The sequence below is a fragment of the Natator depressus genome, chromosome 12 (genome assembly GCF_965152275.1).
Source record: "Natator depressus isolate rNatDep1 chromosome 12, rNatDep2.hap1, whole genome shotgun sequence".
NCBI lineage: Eukaryota > Metazoa > Chordata > Testudines > Cheloniidae > Natator > Natator depressus.
The window spans coordinates 42355298-42374596 of record NC_134245.1 but is presented as its reverse complement, the minus strand read 5'-3'; the positions used below and the strand labels follow the sequence as shown (position 1 = coordinate 42374596).

The following is a 19299-nucleotide window of genomic DNA, read 5'->3' as shown; positions in this document are numbered from 1 at the left end:
GAAAAAGCAAGCCATCTTACCCAGAAAGGATAAGACCCATCTCAGTCTTTTCATACTTTGGAGAAAAGCTTTTCATTCTACCTCATTACTGGCCTATCAATAACCCCCTTGAACCTTCAGTCTCCCCTGTGTGCCCCACATATGCCAGTAGAGGGAAGCAAGGGAGGGGAGATGTCCCCATTGGGGTTTAGAGTAAGATGAAAGGTGGTTGGCCCAGACATGCTCTCTCTGGTGGCCATGAGGCTGTTCCTCATGGTGAAGAGAGAAGGACAGACAATACCTTTGGCTGCTCTGAAGTGCTTTTGAGTTTCCCCCATAAACAACCCAGACGAACACCCAGCAGACTGGGTTTTGCTCCCCCACCCCTTTAAGTCTCATTAAAAGCCAATATTGTTCAGCCTAAAGATGGAGAGCTCAACATGGATTTTACTGAACGTTAAATCAACCAGCAAGCGTAGCCAGCAAACTCTGTGGCACTTTAACTTTAAATAATGCAATAATTATTGAATTTCCTTTTTATAACCGAAGTGCTGGAATGTAAACAATGGGGCTGTAATTGCAGGAAGGGGGGATCAATAGAGGCAATCGTTTTCAGCCATGTTAATTGTAAATACAATTGCTCCAAGATGTCAGCCTTGTTCTTCTCACTCCCAGAATCATCCTAACAGATGACAGAGTCCAACTTTCCCATTACAGCTGTTCGTTTCTTTAAGAGGTTCTCAATCAGGTCTGATCAATCTGTCAAGATAATGCATGGAGTAAGTAAGACTCTTCCAAACACAAGCTCCCAATCAATAGCCCGGAACAGCTTAATGAGGAGGGGCTAAAGCCCAGAGGGAGGCAACAGCACCAGTTTTCACTGCCTTTGGCAGGCTGGCTTCTTCACATGGCCTTCCTAAACCGATCAGCTCTTAACAAGGATATTGTTTATGCAGGCTCCAGTGAGCAGCAAGCCCCCCCCCACTCTCCAGGGACAGACGGACACACAACAGCATAGATTAACAGAAAACAAGATGGGGCCAAATTAGATTTAACTTGGACTTTTTCCTCTTTTTGGCTTAATTGCACAGTTGGCCTGAGAACATGAATTAATCATTCATCACAGATTCAGGAAGGTGAAAGACTCTGCATGCTCATTACATGCGTAAAAGTATCACCAGGATCCCTCCCACTTTCTTTAGCAAGTCCCTGGAAAGCCTCTTTGCTCAACTTTACCCACCAGCCACTTCCTCCTCTGAAAGTCATGGATCAAGAGGAAGAAAACACTGCTGTCATGGGGCCAAGAGTCAAACAAATAACAGGAGGAGACATGAATGGAGTAAAACCAGGTGGCTGAAGGTGCCAGTTTCCATCTGGCAAATTATTGTTTGTCTTGTGGTAGCACCTTGGGTCCCTACTCACAGACCAGGACCCCCTGGGCTAGGGACCTTATAAATACATGACAAAAAGACAGTTGTAGTGAAGGGGCTCAGCTCACTTGGCATCCTGCTTGCAGTCATGGTCTTCCACTTTCCCATTACTATTCCATTACGAGACTGGCAGCCATACCGGATCAATTCCCTCCTAAGAACACAATTTCTAAGAGCTTTCCCATCGCCTTGCGTCTGAACATCCTCCACAGAATGTTTCTCACAAGCACATGCTCCAATACCAGGGCAGATGAACACAGTGCCATGCTACTGTCATTAGCAAGCTCAATAATGAGCAAACAGTCACAGTCAATGGTACGTCTCCTAGTGTCCCACATATGTGGATCAAAACTGTTCTGGCAAGTGTTGCTCTCAAACCTCAAGACTTCCTTCTTTTGGTCAACATCTTTCACTTTTAAAAATCTAAAGACAAACTAACAAAATGTGCACAGGATATTAAGCACGTTTCAGGACATTCCACCATGGCAGTCGTCCTCCTCTCAAGCCTCTCCCTCGTTAACTGTCATCCCTTATCCGCATGTGTGTGTGAACTACCACTGCAGAAATAACCAGGAATGGGAGTGGAATGACTTGAGCACTCAGTGCCCTGTTTCACACCCAGGTTTTCCCATATTTATGCTATCAAGTGCCCTCCGTGCTCAGCAGCTGCTCCACTTTGTTCAGTATCACCAACCTCAAACCTTCAAAAATATCCAAGTCAAACCCCAAAAATCATTATTGGCTTAAAATTCATTTAACTTTCGGAAAAGGGATACATGTGGTTTGTCGTCTTTTCGTTTGCCTTCTGGTTTCTGAGCCTTTACGGGGCACGCTGATTGGATTTTCAAGCTTCTCTCTGCAACCAGGAGGGCTAGGAATTTGCTTATTTTTTAAATGAAAGCTGAGATTCTAGTGTAATTACCTGATTCCAGGAGTTGGAGCTTCAAAAAGAACACCAAATATCACAAGACTCATGATAGAGTCACAAGAGTTGGCACTACACTTCCCTGCTCTCACTGGAGCCAACAGACCTCTCCTGCTACCTCATGATCCACCCTCCCCGACCCTGCTGCTACTGCAGCAGTCTCTGATGACCTATTTACCTTTGTCCATCAAGACTTCTTTGCTGTTTAGCAGGACAGGTGAGACAGCCATGCTGCTTGCAGGCAACCTTAATCCCGACCAATTTACATTACGAGGACAAATGTTGATCGTAAGTGTAAACTGCAGCAAGAACCAACAAGAGGCTGTGTACAAATCAAAGCTTAAGAGGGAAGCTTGGATCACCAGACCCCAGAGATTAAAATACTGTTGGAAAATTGGCACAGGTGATGCATGTTTTACATAAACGACATCAGCAGGTAAATTTTCAAAGCAGTCGACAGAGTTTCACTATGCAAATAATAGACATGACTAGAAGCCTCACAAGAAAGCTTTCCTGCACTGACATCTCCAGTACTTACAGGAGCTTTCACTATCAAATACTGTGATGTTTGCAATTGTTTAGTCTCAGCCAAAAGGTGAATTTTTTTGAAAGTTTGAGACGAAGCTAAATTAGGGAGGTTTTGCTCTCCACTAACAGATACAGCTTTACAAACGCCATGCTTTGCAGGGGCTAGCCCTCCGTGAGGAACCGTCACTGTCGACGGACGAAAACGTTGAACATTATTTTTAAAAGCTGCTCCTTGGCAAGCGCAACAGCAAAGCCTATGTTTTAGGATGTACAGCACCAAGACGAAGCTCTGCAAACTCCATATTTGTGCAACTCCACAGTACCAACCCTAGCGGTTAATACTTGTCCTTCCTCCATGTATTTCTTCTCTCAACCATCTTAGGAGGAACCAAAGACCAGCATCCAAAAAGCTTCATCTCGCTGGGGCTGGAGAGGAGCAGGAAGAAGCCAGCCTGGGGTTGGGAAGGAGATGATGGCCAGAGACAGGCCCTGGCCCAAAGATCCTACTTCCTTATACTGTTCTATACAGTATGAACAGGCACATGTTGGTTCTTTAGCTACAACTATCAGGTGAACTGGAGGAGTGTTGGAGGCTGATATGAGGGAGGAAGAGGTATATGAAGTCTGGGGTTGGAAAAACAGAGGGTTTCAGACAGAGAAAAGCAGGGTTGTTAGTTAGCTTTTCATACAGGAAGAGCAAAACCTACTTTCTGTTTAGAGGATGTATTATTCCCTCTGACAGCCAGCTAGGGTAGCCAGGTGTCCAGCTGTTGACTGGAAAGTCCAGTCAAAAAGGGCACCTGACTGTGTCCGGTCAGATCTACTGACCGGACACCCAAAGTCTGGTTGCTGCGGGCAGGGCAGGTGGGGAGGCATCAAATCACCACCCATGCCGGCCCCTACTCAGCCAGGCCACCTCTTACCTGAATTGGGTGGCTGCAGCTCCCAGCCCCGGCTCTGCAGGTGAGTCCCACCAGACCCTGCATGGAGGGGGGAAGAGGGGAAAAGCAGTGAACGATGGAGGTGGGGGGAGAAGTGCCTCAGGGGGAAGGGGCAGGGCGGGAGTGGGACCTCAAGGGGCAGGGGAGGCTCCAGCACTCCTGCTAGACTGTCTGGTTTTTAAATATTACAAAGTTGGCAACCCTACCACCATCTTGAATTGATTCCCAGTCCTGCCCTCCAGACACACATGCCAGGAGATTTCACGTTCAAAGGTGCAGTTCACAAAATTAGCCAGACAGGCCACGTTAGGTGGATACAGACTCAGCAATCTGAAATCTTCACTCTCAATTTCCAGGCTTTCAACTATTTTTTAAAAAACAATTAACATTCTAATAATGTTTGTTTAAATAATATAACCACTAATATCTTAACATTTTGAGTCAGGAAACTTCCTTTGTTTTTAGAAAGAATGTGAAAACTAAGACCGTTATACTTCAAGTTCACAGATGCCTTGAACTTGCAGGTGAGCCCATCTTATAAACGCCAGAGAAGGGAAATGGAGGTATGCATTCTGGCTCTGAAAGGTTAATTGGTGCAATGGTGTGAATAGCGGGCAGATAAAAGACGTGCTCTGACATGGTTACATCTGCTGGAAAAATTAATGGAAGAAGCAGGAGGTGAGATGCTGACTTATATCCTGTCCACATACAGGGCCAGGTTTGGCTACCCAATACAAAGCCTCTGGACATGAAGCCCATTATTTCAGGGGTTCTCAAACTGTGGGTCGGGACCTCGAAGTGGGTCATGATCCCATTATAATGTGGTCACCAGAGCTGCTGTTAGATTTGATGGGGCCCAGGATGAAGCCTGAGGGCTTCAGCCCTGGGCAGGTGGGCCAAGGTTACATGCCCCTGCCCAGGGCAGAAGCCCTCAAGCTTCAGCTTTTGCCCCCCAGGATGGCAGGGCTCTGGGTGGGCTCAGGCTCCAGTCCCCCCTCCTGGGGTCATGCAGTAATTTTTCTTGTCAGAAGGGGGATGACAGTGCAATGAAATTTGAGAACAACTGCACTATTGCAATGGCTTTGTTATTGCCATATCACATTGCAAACTCATCTCTGATTCACAGCCCACTGTCACCCTTAGTTCTCTTTCTGCAACGCTGCTTCCCAATCTCTCCCTTGCTCGGAGTACCCTCATTACAGAGTCTCTTCCCCAAGATGTATTAGCCGCATTTTTCTATGTTGAATCTCATTTGATAATTTCCTGATTACGTTCCCAGTATCTCTAGGTTCCTCAGAATTATTTCTCTGTCCTTAACAAGTTGATATCATCAGTGAACTACATCTGGATGCTGTTTACTTCTTTTGGATCATTAAGAAAGATATTAGTGAACACTGGCCTTACCACCCAGCTTTGTACCCGAGAGGTCATTCAAACTCATGTCACTGCTGTTCGGTTTATTTTTAGCCCCCATAACACTGTTCCTACCCAAGCCAATTTGAATGTTTCAGGTCATGATTTTGAGATATCAAATGTTTTAATAAAATCCAAAGATCAGATTTGTGTTTTCTTTGTCTGCTAATTTTGATTTTTTAATCAGAGTTACTATATGGTTACTACTATGGTAAAATCCCAGAGTAACTGAATAGAAGTGTATATTATTCCTGCTCCCTGGCCAAATCCCACCTCAGATGGTTACATTCTATTCATCTTCCGCTCCTCAATTGTCAAAGTCTATTAAAAAGTTGCTTAGTCCTACCCTAGACACTACTGCATTTCAGTGGCAGGAAAAGCAAACACTAAAGATCCCTTACCTTTGCCACCTTACAGCGTTATGAGGCTTAGTTAACGCTTCTAAAGTGCTTTGTGATCCTCAGCTGAAAGGTACTACAGATGTTCAAATACAGATTAATAAAATGGAGTTTGATGCTACTGAGTAAATGCAGCAGGCCAGCTCTAAGTGGTTGCAACAGTAGTGAGGGGAGGGAGGAGGAAGAGGAGAGCTGGTTTATTTATTTATTTTCCATGTTACCACTGAAATGTGTATGTGTCTTTCCCCCGGCAATGCAAACCCTCAGTAGCTTCCTTTGACCTCTGAGAAGCATGTATCTTTTGTTCAGAGGATCTTTAAGAGACTGCTATGGAGTTTTTGTAATAGTACTGTCCTACCTGCTTTTGGGTTGGATTAACCCATGTAGGCAGAAAGGTATAAATAAAGCTTGTTTTGGAAGAGCACAAGAGGAGCAAGGGGTGGACAAGGCAGTTCCAGTGGAGGGGACAAGTGAACACACTTCCCTCACTAGTCTGCAGAGTGTGACACTTAATGCAGTCATTAGAAACACACCTAGAATGCTTCAAGAGATTAATTTTTGTGCTGGAGGATGTGAGCTGTGTCCATGAGACCTAACTCTCTGAGGGCCTCTCAGTTTACAATATCACCCCCCACCAAAAACCTGAAGCAAACATTTGGAAATGACACACAATGGAGATAATGGGCATAGCAGTGGCATTCTTCCAAAGCAGAATGTTTGAACTGTCAGAATGCATCAGACCACAGGGCCATCTAATCCAGTATCCTGCATCCGAAAGTGGCCATCATCAGTTGCTTCAGAAGAAGGTGCAAGAAACCATGCTGTTGACACTTACAGAATAATCTGCTCCCAAGGAAAGTTTCTGCCTAACTTCTAATAGTTCGAAGTTGGCTTATGCCCTGAAGATCAAGGGTTTATCTCTCTTCCACAATTTTCCTAAAACATTCATTAGGACAAGTCTGGCTCTAGCTATTCATAAAAATGTCTGATCCTTTTTGAATCTTGTTATCACCGAGAGCAAGAGTTTATTTTGTGGCAGTGAGTTGCACAGTCTTAGTGTGTGTTGTAAAGAAGTATTTCTGCATCAATTTTAAATTTGCAACCTCTCAATTGAATTGAGCGTCACCTTTGTCCCTGTATTTTGAGAGCGGGAAGGGAAATGCCCCATTTCAATACCATTTGTATTTTGTACGTTTTTATCATACGCCTTCTTAGTCATCTTCTCTACACAGTCAATGGAGAAAATGGTCAGGTGGAGAAAAAAAAAAGACCGAATCAGAGGAAAAGAAACAGAGGGGCTCCTGAAATTGTATGCTGGATTCAGAGTTTACGTCTTTTCAGTCTCTTCATATGAGACTTTTTCCAGGTCATTAGTTATTCTTGTTTCCCAATCTCTGAATGCCCTCAGGGAATTAGAACTGGAAATCAACCAAACACCCACCAGTGAGCAGACAGGCCCTCTTGACTTAGCGTCCCCCTGTGAGAAGGAATGCTCAGCTGGAGATGCTCTTAACAGTTGTGCTGTATATGTAAAGGTGACAAGACTGGCACACAAGTCTACACTGCCCCAACTATGAGAAGGAGCTGCTCTCCCAGCTCCAAGCCAAGAGGGGTAGGTAAAGGGAAAGCAGCACATGGACAAGTCCAGCTGCAGCACCAAAGCAAGCAGGCCAGACAAGAGAAGTGTAACAGGCTGGGCTCCTATCCAGGGTAACTCAGGTGAAAAAAAGACAGAATCAGAGGAAAAGAAACAGATAGCATGGAGCTCTTGAAACCATATGCCGCATTCAAAAATAATAGGGATCCCAGCATCATGAGAACAATCTAGGCAGTGACCGAAAGGAAGCACGGCTGGAACCTGAAGTGGATTCACTGACCACAAAGTGTCTCTACAAGAAGAAAAGAAGTACTTGTAGCACCTTAGAAACTAAAAGATTTATCTGAGCATAAGCTTTCATGAGCTACAGCTCACTTCATCAGATGCATCCGACGACGTACTCCACAAGTACTCCTTTTCTTTTTGCGAATACAGACTAACACGGCTGCTACTCTGAAACCTGTCTCTACAAGGTAATTTTTGTTTGTTGCTTGATTGGGGGAAGAGGATAAAGCAGAGCAGAAAGAAAAACCCAACTTGTTTCTCATACTGAGGAGCTGGTGCCCAATGCATTCACTAGCAGAAAGCTTCCTGAAGGCTCTGGTTGAAAGCACTGCAGTAGGTTTTATGCACTCGTATGAAAGAAATGAGCTAGAAACTCAACTATTCGGTGTGATGAGACACTGCTTTGTGATCATGTTACTAGCTGAGCAGTTGCAGGAGATTTTTGCAGGTTACGACATGCGGACAACAAGGGGCCAGTATAATAATGCTTCAAAAATTACGCAGGAAACTGGAGCCAGCCAGACCCAACTAGGCTGTGCTCATTTTATTCAAGGAAATACTTTGGACATAGATTAAACTTCCTTTGCTCACTATTTGTTTCAACTACCTCAAATCAAATTAGAGCTATAAGTGTTGTGATTGTGACAAATACGGCAATCTCCTGCAATAGCTTTGGGAGATTTCCTGTACTAAGTTTATGTATCATTTGGGCTAGGGATTGTATGAAACAAAGAACACTGGGGGGTGATTAGGCAAATTCACTCAGGTGGTAACACCTCCAGAGAACTACCACCCCTGGGGATGCCTGCATGAGCTAGTTCAAACTGCATTTGCCAGAGGCCGACAGACAAAGGACTGTTGGATAAAAGGCCTGAATTTAAACAGACTCAGGGCCTTTTTTCTGATCCAGCAAACAGACAGGACTTCTGTCCAAGGCGTGGGCCCAATCCCTAGGGAATGGCTGGAAGGACTGACACTGACCAGAGCCCTTGTGGAGATGGGGGAAGGTGATCTTTGGTAAGCTTTTTAGCATGATATGAGTGATCTGACTTGCTGGGGAATTCACAGCATAGACAGGGAACTGTGCAACCTGGAGGGAGAGATGTGTGTCGCTGCCCAAGAGAGATGATGGCTGGAGAGAGAGAAGCCTAGGAGAGGGGCCCTTGCTGGACTTCAGAGGGAGAATACAGGTGCAGCTACCCTGAACTGTGACAATGACAAAGACTGATGAATATCCTGTTTTCACAGTTTATTTATAACTAACTTCCTACACCAGTGGTTCTCAGCGTGTGAGCTGAGGACCCCAGGGGGGCCACAGACTATGTCTAAGATTTTCAAAGGTATCTGCACCTCCAGTTAAAAATTTGGGGGGGAGGGGTTCACCAATGAAAAAAGGTTGAAAAACAGCAACGTACCTTAGTGAATCCCAAGAAATAATCCTATAGTAGCAACAGTGCCCCCAGAGAATTATGGTCTTACTCTTGCCGTAAGTGAGAGTACCAGTACCCCAGAGATGAACAATATCAGGTTCTGAGCCGTCCTACACAAACGTTAACAAGGGCGGCAATGAAAATATACAGACCTAAGTTGGCCCTCAGTCATCAGTCCTCACCGATGTCAAGCATCTGAGAGTAACTTTATGCCATGTCCAGCTGGTTAGGAGACTCTGCTCCATCCTGGAGATGGATTACCCAGCCTCAGTTACACACACCTATGTCACCTCGTGGCTGGGCTACAGCAATGAAAGATGCCTTGCAATGAAGCCTTCATGCCTTAGGAAACTCCAGCTGGCACAAAGCACTACTTCTCAGCAACACAGGCTACCACAAACAGACCAGTCCTTCACTCCCTGTGCTAGCTTTCCACAGAATATCAAATAAAGTTAAATATCTAGGTCAGAGGTAGTCAATAGGTGGACTGTGGGCCAAATCCAGACCACCAAATGCTTTTGAACGAACCCCAAAAATCACTTACTTGTTATCATTAATTATTATTATTATTCTCTCTGGAGTCTGGACCTTGACTAAGAAATTTGGACCATGACAAAAAAAAAAAAAAATAATGGACTACCCCGGTGTTGGTCCTAATCTTCAAGGCACTCAATGGCCTGGGCCCAGGGTATCTAAAAGAGCCTAAAGCTCCAGGATGAAGATCATAGTTGACATCTTGACTCCTCTGACACAATGGAACTTTCTACCATAAGGGCAAAGTTCATCTTTGCAAGAGACCGAGCTGTCTTGGCGGCTGGCCCAAGACTGTAGAAAGAACTCTCCCAGGAACCAAGGACCATCACAAACCTCCTCACCTAGTTAATTTGATATGAGTAGCCCATCAGGAAACTCTGTTAGTGGACAGAGTTAGGAAGCTATTTGGTAATAGCTATGAGCTAAACACAATGTCAAACTGTGTTAATAACATGCACAGATATGAAAGTTTGTTAATATTTAATAAAATCACTTGAATGGAATGTGAACAGTTTGGATAATAAAGGATACGTCATAGAGTGAGGTGCCAACAAAGACACAAGACTAGGCAGTCCCTGCTCCAAATAGCTTCCAGTCTCAGACAGAGAATAGGATTATTTTACCTATTGGTTGAGGGCATCCTGCTATGGAACAAAATCTTCCAAGAAAGATTAGGTGAGTCCAGGGGATGACAGCCTTTAAGAAATACTGTACAACCTTCCTCTTCAAAATGGCCCTCCTATACAAATGATAATTTTTAGAAGCTCTAGCACCTCAATACTTTGGAGGAGATACTTGAAATCCGACAGAGGATGCACTGGTGTCAGGGATGTGCCTAGTGCAGCTCCTATGAAAACACATCAATTTGGCCAAGTTATGAGCCTTTTAAAAAAAAAAAAAAACTGTTTACACATGCTCAGTAAAGACATGTTAGCATTTGGCAGCTAACTTCTCTGCTCAGGCAGACTCCAGAGGGTGCTCTATCTGCTTACAGCATCGACCTGGGACTGGGTCACGCTGCTCTGACTGGGAGAAGCGCTAAGTTCTCACAGCTGCCTGTGCTTTGAAATAGGCTGTACGTCCCAGGCTCGACTGTCGGGGGTTTTGCCAGGACAGCTACGTTTACACTAGGAATTTTGACAGCCCCTGGGATTATGATTTTTCACACTCCTAACTGACATAGTTATGCTGCCAAACTTTTCCTGACTAGACCTGAGAAATTTGAGGAGAGTTCAGGGCTAGCACTGCCCTTGTGTCCCAGGAGCAGACTTTTCCAAATCTATCAGTGGGAAAGGTCAATCAGGGTTTACTGAGATCATACATTACCTGCTATTTATCCCCTCACCATGAGTCCTGATACTCAAAAGACGACACACCCTACCCCAGGGCAGAGAATCAAAACCTTGCACTCTGCAGTCACAGAAATAAGAGGGAGTGACAGGTGAAGCCTTCAGAATTTAAAAGCGAAAGGAAGTCTTGCTGTGTGGGATCTACAGACTCTACCTTCCCAATCCTATGCAAACAGGAAATTGCTCCTGAAGTGAAACGGGCAGGCACAGGTCCATCTGCCTGCCCCTTTCCTAACTGTTTGAGATTCATTTCTAAGAATCACAAGCCCATGGAAAGAATTTGAGCTGGGTGACTGGGGGGAGGGTTTGGGGTCACAGCATTCCACTTGTTCTTTTGTATTTTCCTTTTGATCCATGCTGGTTTCAGGCCCTGAAGTGTTGGCTGGGGTCTTGTCCTAAGGAAACTGAGACCAAAGCATGTTGGTTTCCTAGCAACCCACACTGACAGCCAGCTGGCCCAGTCCCTGAGGAGAACACAGATGAGTAGGAGGGTGACACACACACAATTCCCAGCAGACCTGGCTCAATTTGGAGCAGGGGTGACTTTACTACTCTGCACCAATTAGGACCTGCACAAGCTTTTCTATGTAGACAACTGCAGGGAAAGCAGATCAATTTCCAAAGCCCATCACTGCTTCCATTTAATTGTACTCTGTGCTCCGCAGGGAGGGTGCTGTGCACTGCTAGCAGCCTCCAAACAGAGAGGAGCACCCGGCTTCTAGATGTGGCTCCGGCTCGGAGGACTGGTTAATCATGGCGTTGAGAAAGTTGTTGCTTGAACATCAGAGCTACACCCAGGAACTCCAGAGCTCTGATCTCAGTTCTGAAACCTGCTTCTTATGTGCCCTTAGACAAGACCATTAACCTCTTTTGTCTCAGCGTTGTCCTCTATGAAATGGGGATACCTACTGAGGGGCTGTGAGGATTCAACAGAGATCGTGAAATACGGTTTAAAGATAAATATCATTACCTTCATCTCAATACCATAGTGCTGCAATACCCAGTTGCACCTGTGTAGAACCAACGATGGACTTTTAGCTTCAGAAGGACAAAAAAATGTTAAATGGGTTTAAAATTACATGCCGAGGGATTACTTTACCCTCCACTGAAATGTTTACTGTTTCTACGGTAAACTGAGGTGATTGTTTAACAGCATCACAGCAACACAATAGCTATGGAAAAAAGTGAAGAAAGCGCACAGGGGAGATTTAAGTAGGCAGAATGTAATTAACACTGGTATTCGGTATAAATCCAATTCAGAAATCCTCCATGCATATGAAGGGTGTCATGAGATCTTCAGTGGCCAGGGTGTTAATTTTAACTCTCATCTGAACTCTGACACACAACAACACAGCCCCACCTAACCCTCTGCTGGGACAGGACCAATAACACGGCGCTTCAATCATGACAGCCTTCACACTTCTACCCAACATCACGCTGAGCCAGTACCACACAGGGAGTTTCAGTGAGTTTCCCAACTTTGGGGAAAGAACTAGAGGGGAAATGCCAGCACACCCTGCTAGGGTTGTGGATGTGTGAGGAAGCTGTTGTCCTCAAGCCCAAGTCACAGATTAAAGACTCAGGGTCTGACTACGCTGCAAAAATTGCTAACTTGGGTTAAAGAAGCTGTGAAGACCCAGCGACTCTTCTTTTAGCTCTGGTTAGCAGCTTGACTTCAACCCCAGGCTCCCCCCTCTAGGTTTTCCCTTGAGCAGCTAACCCAAAAACTGAGCTGCCATGTCTTTGCTGCTGGTCTAACTCAAGTGACCAACACACATTTTATTTTCACAGTGCAGCCATAGCCTCAGACTCACCCTTCCAGCAGATGGGTTCTCCAACTCCAAGAGCAGACCACACATGTCCGGGGAGGGTGAACAGCTATTTAAGATGAAGTACAATATCAAACTATCCATGAACAAATTCAGGCTGGAAATTAGAAGGGTTCTAACCATCAGAGGGGTGAGGCTCTGGAACAGCCTCGCAATAGGAGCTATGGTGACCATTTAATTAGTTTTAAGAGAAAGCGGGACAAGTTTGAGTGGAATTGTATGAAGGGGTTGCTTGTAATGGCAAAGAACAGGGCTTGGTAGCCCTGGGCTCACTTTTAGTTTATGTCTTATGTACCTAAAAGCTCACGGATTCAGGGTTTCAGCCAGTCACCTGCAGGGGTCAGGAGGAGATTTTTCCATCCCAATGCTTTCTGTTTGCTTTTTTAATCTCCTTCCTCTGAAGCATCGGGGTGGCCATGGCTGGAGATGGGACATTGGCCAGGAAAGGCCAGGGTGTTGAGGTGTTGCCTTGGTTAGTACCTTCACTTCAAGAAGTTCATGTGAGAACTAGACAGCTGCAGCGAGAACTACAAATGGATGCTTTGTCATTCTCCATTGAAGTGCTAGATCCAGAGCTTCCTAGGACCTAGAAAAGGCTCAAATGCAAAGGAATCTCCTAAAAATCAAAGGCTCAAACCTAGACGATCTGGATTCCATTTAAACCAGTTTCTATCTTATCTCATCCATTCCGACATATAGACCCACAGAGATCAGAGACAACATTGAGAAATCCATACTGTGCATCACAAGGAGGACTGAGGCCGCTACCAATCATTGCTTCTCTGTAGGTCCAAATATATCCTGCAGGGCTATGCTCATTCTCCTTGCTTATGGCGTTATTTACCCAAAGATACACTTCAGCTGTGGGCTTGTAATATACATACCCAGAAACTTTTGAAACTCTTTACTCCATTTCCATCTTAAGAAAGCCATGGAACAATTTCAAATATTCATAGACTATAAAGCCAGAAGAGCAGAAGAGACCATTGTGATAATCTACTTTGATATCTTGTATTACACAGGCTTTAGGACTTCCCTGAAATAGTTTGTTTGAACTAGACGATGTCCTTAGAAAAACAGCCAATATCCTTATTTAAAAATTTGCAGTGATGCAGAACCCTTTTAAAGTTGTTCCAGTGCTTAATTACCCTCATTGTTAAAAATTTGCACTTTATTTCTAGTTTGAAGTTTGTCTAGCTTCAACTTCCAGCCATTGGATTTTGTAAGACTTTTGTTTGCTAGCTGGAAGAGCCATTTATTATCAAATTTTCTTCCCTATGTAGGCACTTAAGGACTATAATCAAGTCACCTCTTAATGTTCTATTTGCTAAGCTAAATAGATTGAGCTCCTCAGTCTCTCACTATAAGGCACGTTTTCTAATCCCTTAATGATTCCCATGGCTCTTCTCTGAACCCACTCCAATTTATCAACATCCTTCTTGAATTGTGAACACCAGAACTGGATACAATACTCCATTTAACTGTTGCACCAATGCTAAATACAGAGGTAATATAACAATAAGAACATAAGAATGGCCATATTGGGTCAGACCAATGGTCCATCTAGCTCAGTATCCCATTTTCTGACAGTGGCCAGATGCTTCAGAGGGAATGAACATAACATGACAATTGTGAGTGATGCATTCCCTGTCATCCAGTCCCTGCTTCTGGCAGTCAGAGATTTAGGGACACCCGAAGCATGGAATTGTATCCCTGACCATGTTGGCTAGTAGCCATTGATAGACCTGTCCTCCGGGAACTTCTCTAATTCTTTTTTTAACCCACTATACTTTTGACCTTCACAACATTCCCTGGTAATGAGCTCCACGGGTTGACAGTGCATTGTGTTAAGAAATACTCTGCTTTGTTTGTTTTAAACCTGCTGCCTCTTAATTTCATTGGGTGCCCCTGGTTCTTGTATTATGTGAGATGGTAAATAACACTTCCCTATTCACTTTCTCCACACCGCTCGTGATTTTATAGACCTCTATATCATCCCTGTTTAGCAGTCTCTTTTCTAGGCCGAACAGTTTCAGTTTGTTTAATCTCTCCTCACATGGAATCTGTTCCATTCCCCTTGTCAAGCTGCATGGAGTGGCTCATGAACGTGACAGCCAGTCTCAGGGCAGACTGTTACAAACCCTAAACTGGTTGTGAGTTCTGTGCTTAGATTTCACCAAGTGTGAACTCCACAGGCACTGCAACAACCTTATCATGGAGTCATAGACAGTCCCCTTGGGTACTCCAGTCTATCCTGCTACTTAGGCAAACTTGCTTTTGTGATAGAGGTCCCTTGTAAAGATCTTTGGTACAACAATGTTCAGGTTACTCCCAGTCCCAAAGGACCAGTCACTTACCCCAGGTCAATTGCACCTCAGATCACACACCAACTACAAATGCTTGTAGCCAATCCTGTAATAAACTAAGGACTTATTAACTAAGAAAAGGAAACGAGAGTTATTTACAAGGTTAAAGCAGGTAAACACACACACACTAATGAGTTACAGTCTTAGATTCCAAAAAGTAATAGAAGCTGCTATAATGTGCACACTCTATAGGACCTCAGGTCTAACCCAAGCTAAGCAGCTTGGGATCCCATGCTAATATTTAGAAATACTGGCCTCTCCAAATTCCAAGCAGCATCGTGATGACAATTTAGTCTTGACAGGAATTTTTATTCCCTTCCACCAGCGTTCAAGCTGTGATGGGACGAGTGTTTGTGCATGTCCCTGCTTCATGGGGATAGGGAAAACAATCAACAAAGTCTTTTGTCCACTTATGTTCCACAATGGTTTGTAGGTATGTACAGGCCGCCTTTTGCAGGGCAGAAGATGACACCTCTTGTGTAAATTGATATTTAATGTTTGTCTCCTGACTACGGGGGTTTCATTTTCATCACTAAACACTTTTATAGTTACAGAGCCAACACTTAAATATTACTTTATAACATGGGATACAGATATTATAAGTGAGATTAATACATGCAGCAACTCACAAGCATTTCATAAAGTCCAAACACTAAACATCTTTAAAAATCTAATGCCTGTTTTAACACTATTAACACACACTCCTCCTGGAGGAATTCTGCGCACACTATGTTAAAATTCTGTGCACAGTATGTTGAAATTCTGCAAAATTCTGCAAATGTTATTTGTCAAAATAACACTATATAACAAAACCAGTTTCAATTATTTTGGTAATTTATTTCAAAATACCTGTCAGCAAGTATGTCTGTAACAATACAGACACACATTAAATTCCCCCAGGAGTAGAGCATTAAAGAAACCCCTATGACAACCCAGTTGCTGCTTCTCTGCACCCTTCCACCCCTGTCCCCTTGAGCCCAGCCAGGGGGCCAGACGCCCACACCCTCTCCCTCACAGAGGCCAGCTGCAGGCCTCCCCCCCGGCCCAGACACTCAGACCCTACTCTCCTAGAGCCCAGGGATCCAGCGGGAGAAAGAGCCTGATGCTGGGTCCTAGGCTTGCACAGTTTCCTGCACACCGCCGCCTCCTTCCTTCAGGGAGTGCTGGGAACTGTAGTTGCTGGGAACCCTCCAGTTCCGTCCCCCCCAAGCCTTTTCTTGTATTTGCAAACTGGACTCTGCCAGGTCCAGAGGTCCCTAGGGGCGACCAACATCTCTGCAGACCATTTCTGTGGGGAAGAAAGGAAATTCTGCGCAACATTAATTTCTACAAAATTCTGCATTGCGCAGAATTCCCCCAGGAGTAACACACAAGCCAGACTGGTTTCCAGCTATGCAACTATCAATGTTCAGTGAGGCATAGGAGCCTTGGCATGAACTGGCACCTGGTCTGCCAATATCACACCCCTAATAATTTTTGTTGCCCTTCTCTGTACTTTCTCCAATTCTAATGCATCTTTTTACAGATGGGGCGACCAGAACTGCATGCAGTATTTAAGATGTGGGGGCACCATGGATTTACACAGTGGTATTATGATATTTTCTGCTTTCTTAGCTATCCCTTAGCTAATGGTTCCTAGCATTAGCTTTTTTTTTTTTTTTTTTTTTTTGGACTGCCACTGCACATTGAGCACAGGTTTTCAGAGAGCTATCCACGATAACTCCAAAATCTTTTCCTTGAGTGGCAGCAGTGAGTTTAGAACTTATCATTTTGTAGGAATAGTTGAGATTCTACTCCTACTCAAGATACCCTGTTTATACACCCAAGGATCGCATTAGGCCTTTTGGCCACAGCCTCATACTGAGCGCTCACATTCAGCTGATTATCCAGCTGGCCCCCACCTCCAGATCCTTTCAGAGTCACTGCCTTCCAAGGTAGAGTCTCCCATCCTGCAAGTATGATCTGAATTCTTTTGTTCCTACAAGTTGACCTTATATCAGGCCATATTAAAATGCATATTTTTGCTGGCACCCACTTTATGAAGCAATCCAGATTGTGCTCGGTCATTATTTACCACTGTTCTCTCCATTATTTACTACTCCCCCAATCTTTGTGTCATCTGCAAAAACTTTATCCCCACCTATCATACTGACCAATACTGTCTTGCTGTTTCCATGTATGCCCGTCTGCATGTATCCATCTGTTCTCTGGTTTTACATTTGCATTGTAAAATCCTCAGGGAACTTTTTTGTTCTGTGTTTGTACAGAACGTAGCACAAGGGAGTCCCAGTCCATGAAGGAGTCTTAGGGTATGCCTACACTGCAATTAAACACCAGCGGCTGGCCTGGCTTGGGCTACAGGGCTGTTTAGATGGTGGTGCAGACATTCAGTTTTTACGTCTTCTTCCAGGTCACTGATAAAAATATTAAATAGCACAGGCCCAAGAACTGCTCTCTGTGGGACCCCACTAGAACCAAAAGTGCTTGAAGAGGATTCTTGTTTGCAATTACATTTTGAGATCTGTCATTTAGCCAGTTTTTAATGCATATAATGTGGACCATGTTGATTTCGTATCATTCTAGTTTCTTAATCAAATTGTCATGCGGTACCAAGTCAAATGCCTTACAGAACTGTAAGTATACTGCATCAACACTCTCACCTCTCTAAACTAAACTTGTAATCTCAGCAAAAAAGAGATTGTTAGTTTGACAGGATCTATTTTCCATAAACCCGTGTTGCTTGGCATTAATTATACTCCTCTCCTTTAATTTTGTATTAATCAAGTCAGGTATCAGCTGCTTCATTATCTTGCCCAGGATCAGTATCAGGCTGACAGGCCTATAATTACCCAGGTTGTCTCATTTACCCTTCTGAAATACTAGCACAATATTAGCTTTCTTCCAGACTTCTGGAACTTACCCTGTGTTCCAAGATGTCATAAATATAAAGGGAAGGCTAACGACCTTTAAATCCCTCCTGGCCAGAGGAAAAACCCTTTCACCCGTACAGCGTTAAGAAGCTAAAGATAACCTCGCTGGCACCTGACCAAAATGACCAATGAGGAGACAAGATACTTTCAAAGCTGGGGGGGAGGAAACAAAGGGTCTCTCTCTCTGTCTGTGTGTTGCTTTTGCCGGGACCAGAGCAGGAATGCAGGTCAGAACTCGTGTATAAGGCTAATAAGCAATCTAGTTAAATATGCGTTAGATTCTGTTTTGTTTAAATGGTTGATAAAATAAGTTGGCTGAATGGAATGTGTATTCCTGTTTTTGTGCCTTTTTGTAACTTATGGTTTTGCCGAGAGGGATTCTCTATGTTTTGAATCTGATTACCTTGTAAGGTATTTACCATCCTGATTTTACAGAGGTGAGTCTTTCACTTTTTCTTCAATTCAAATTCTTCTTTTAAGAACCTGATTGCTTTTTCATTGTTCTTAAAGATCCAAGGGTTTGGGTCTGTGTTCACCTATGCATATTGGTGAGGATTTTTACCAAACCTTCCCCAGGAAAGGGGGTGTAGGGTTTGGGGAGGATGGGGGGGGGGGACGTTTCGAAGCGGGCTCTTTCCCTGTTATATATTTGTTAGACGCTTGGTGGTGGCAGCAATAAAGTCCAGGGGCAAAAGGTAAAATAGTTTGTACCTTGGGGAAGTTTTAACCTAAGCTGGTAAAAATAAGCTTAGGGGGTTTTTCATGCAGGTCCCCACATCTGTACCCTAGAGTTCAGAGTGGGGAAGGAACCTTGACACAAGAGTTATTGAAAAAACAACATTAACCATCCACAGCTCCAAGGACAGCTCTTTAAAACGCTCAGATGCCAGGTATCCAGATGTGCTGACTAAAAATATCTCACTTAAGGTGCTGCTATTCAACATCCTCCTGAGTTAGTGCTGGAGTGGAAAGTGCTTCACTCTCATGTGATTTGGTATTGCATGCACACACACGCATAACCAGGTGGCTTTGGTTGAGTGAGCGTAGTCAGAAGTCGGAATTTTCTGTAATATTTGTATAAACACTGTGTGTGCCTCAGTGTCCCTCTGTACTTTGTTTTGCTACCCAGTGGGTGCAAAAGGGTCCCTGGCACAGCAAAGGAAAGGAGGTGTGGGTGTCACCTTGTAGTCTGGGATGCAATGAACAGGGTCATTAAGGATCTGGTTCAGATCAACAGAGGCTCCAGAAACACAACAAAAGCTCCACTGACTGACCAATCTACACTTAACAGTGGAAAGCTCCAGCAGGTGGGATTGTGAACTCAGCATGGGCCTGCCTGGAGGAGGCCGGCAGGAGAGAAAGGGC

At 44.3% G+C, this 19299-nt stretch overlaps 1 protein-coding gene across 3 annotated transcripts in view; it reads right to left on the bottom strand.

Moving 5' to 3' along the window:
* ZFHX3 (zinc finger homeobox 3) overlaps nt 1-19299 on the bottom strand; it is a 277375-nt gene that overhangs the window by 139548 nt on the left and 118528 nt on the right. The window contains exon 1 of one of the 3 annotated variants that reach the window (XM_074968996.1): nt 3786-3838. The exons of the other annotated variants lie outside the window; for them this stretch is intronic. The gene's annotated coding sequence lies outside the window, so the exon portion shown is untranslated. Of the gene's footprint in view, nt 1-3785; nt 3839-19299 lie in introns of those variants that run through there. 3 annotated transcript variants of the gene reach the window in all.